The sequence below is a fragment of the Aythya ferina genome (genome assembly GCF_964211825.1).
Source record: "Aythya ferina genome assembly, chromosome: 2".
In the NCBI taxonomy this organism is placed as follows: Eukaryota; Metazoa; Chordata; class Aves; order Anseriformes; family Anatidae; genus Aythya; species Aythya ferina.
This window is the reverse complement of record NC_140297.1, coordinates 6,775,368-6,778,046: the sequence shown is the minus strand read 5'-3', so window position 1 is coordinate 6,778,046 and position 2,679 is coordinate 6,775,368. Positions and strand designations below refer to the sequence as shown.

At 53.8% G+C, this 2,679-nt stretch overlaps 1 long non-coding RNA gene across 1 annotated transcript; it reads left to right on the top strand.

The window, feature by feature from the left end:
- The first annotated feature begins 246 nt into the window (after positions 1-246).
- Positions 247-2,414, top strand: LOC311431988. Its single transcript, XR_014689755.1, has 3 exons — positions 247-476; positions 1,940-2,120; positions 2,297-2,414. It is a non-coding gene; the product is annotated as an uncharacterized lncRNA (long non-coding RNA).
- Positions 2,415-2,679: the final 265 nt, after the last annotated feature.

Below are 2,679 nucleotides of genomic sequence, written 5' to 3'. Positions count from 1 at the left end.
TCGTGCTGTCTCGTGTCTGTGGCTGTGTGCGCTGCTCTGTTAGCTTCCCCCTCTCCCAGACCATCTCCTCACAACCTCCAGCTTACAAGAAATAGTTCATAATGCAAGGTAATAAATTTCTGAGCATGCAGCTGTGTTGCAAAACATAGGCTGCCATGACGCAGCTGGAGGTCCTGACTCACACAATGCACCCATCATTTTGGGATGGCTCTCACCTGGGGAAGAGCTTTTCCCCCTCCCCCTACACACAGGTGCTACTGAGCTCCCTGGGCACAGTTTGCAGAGGATTACAGTATGAGAAATTTAGGATAAATCAGGGGGTTTGTGGTTGTTGCTCTCTCTGTGGGCAGCTTGGTGCTGCTGAGCTGTGGCCAAGGGCTCCAGTGCAGTGCATGCACGCTGCTGCCTTCCCCAGCTCTGCTGGAAGCCATCTCTCTGGCCTGTCAGGCCAGATGTTTAGCAAACAGATTTTCCAGGTAGGAAATTAGTCCCCATCAGGTAGCAGGTGGCATTTTCTTCCTTTTCTGTGCTGTCAAAGGCTCTGGGGGTGAATATCCTCAGCCTTTCCCCCTTCAGCTCTTTCTGATGGGCAGCACGATGGGACCAGTGCTGGCAAAGCCTGGTACGTGGAAGGAGAGAAAGGAAAGGAAGGGAAGAAAAATAAGTGTCACCAGTGGATCCAGACCAGCAGAACATTTGGATAACCATAATTTACGGAGACTTTGATTGTTGTAAATACAGCTCAGACAGTGAGTGGGATCTATTTTCTGCTGCAGGCACTGGAGCATCTCCCTTTAATGCCAGCAGGAGCTGTGCATACCTGTAGAGGAGGATACCAGGGCAAACATACCAGGCAGGCCATGTTGATCACTCACCCCTTCGTGCTGGGGAGGGAGCATGGTACAGGGGCTCACATTTTGCAAACGTTTTGTTGGTTGTGGTAGCAGCAGGCAATGGTGCACATGCATGATCTGGAGCCCTGCTGAGTGCTACACTGCCCCCTCCCTCTGCCACGGCTGCCTCGCCACAAAGGAGAGGGGATGCATGGGCTTAGTGGGTGGCATAAAGCTGAAAAAAATATACCTTAGCAGGAGACCCAGCAAGCAGGCTCAGGAGCTGAGACCCCTGGGGGATGCTCGATCCTACACACCTATTTATCTATAGGTATTTGTGTGCACGGGGACTTTCAGTTTTCTCTGGAGATTAGTGACACTTGCCTGTTTCCCAGCATATAATATCGGCTTGACAACTGTGGCCAACTTCTGGTTCCACTTACTTTCCCCATTAGCCAGGAGGGGAAGCGCAGATCTCATTTATGCCTGCGGATCTGAGACAGGATGAAGGCGAACCAGAGACCCCCCTGGTTCCCGGTTGCTCCCAGTGCTCAGACCTGGGGGCTTTAGAGGAAATACCATGTGAAGAACCCCCCCTTGGTGATTTCTGCAGGGTGTACGTGTGCACATGAAGTGTAGGCAATACATTAATTTCTGCATGCATGTGCGTGCTTGCATCAGCCTGCCTGCCCCCAGCACATGGCTGTAATTTGGGAAGGGGGGTTCCCCGGACAGACCTCTACTCACTTTTCATTTTTATTTTCTGCTGACACCTCCACCTGAGTTGCAAAGGGTCTGGTTTGTGGGAGGAGGCAGAGCCAGATTTTCCAAAGGCATCGATCAGGAAATCTCTGTGCCTGTGGATGTAGCCCTGTGGCTTGTACCAGCTGTGTCTGTGGTCACGGCTCTCTTTAGACCTTTTTTTCATGAGCCTTGAGACCATGTGTGGGTTCCCGGGGAGCTGTGGCTGCAGCCAAGTGCGGCATTTTGGCAGGACAATGACAGAGGCACAGCTGGGGTGACAGCAGGGGGGAGCAGGCCAGCCCCTGGCTGTGACTGTGGGGTCTGATAGCCATGTTCTTGTGCTGGGCTCTTTTTGGGGAAAGGATGGGTGCCTGCAGGTGGCCTGGGCCAGATGTGACAGCGGTGCAGGGGTAGGACAACCAGAGGAGACCCATGGCACAACACAACGACCAGGAGAAATGGGGTCTGAAGCCCTCACACTATGGGACAGCAATGTTAGGACCCAAGAAGAGCTGAAGTCTTCTTTCACGCTGTCTCCTCCAGGTAAAAACACACAAAATGAGACAAAAAAACCTTGCCAAGCCCTCACCAGGTGCCAGCAGCATCGTGATGTCAGCTGGGTCCTGTCCTCGCAGGCTCCCCAGCCACCCTGCTCTCTCCTTCCTCCCTGTCCTCCCCAGCCCCCTTCTTCACCGGGTTAATTTTATTTTCCCCTCCAGGGGTTTGCGAGCGCTTGCTGAAACGCGCGGGCCAGCTGCCTGCCGGTGGCAGCAGGAAAACAGGCAGACAAAGCAGATGGGCCCAGCAGGGGTGGAGGAGCGCTGTCTTCAGCGGGCCATAGGCATCACTAAAGAGTAAACAGCTCTCCGAAGGGATCCGGGAGCTAACCCCAAACCCGTCCCCTCCGAAGTGCTCAATCACAGCACATTAACGAGAGCGCCTGGGCTGCTGGGGGAGAGTAAACAATGAGAGGCTGTGCTGGCGGGAGAGTGGGAAAAGCTCAGCCCCCCTCCAGCTAATATTTGTTGTAAAAAGGGTGTAAAAAGTGGCTTGTGGCTCAGCGTGCTGTCAGCGAGCCGTGGTCTTTGTCACCGCTCTTCTC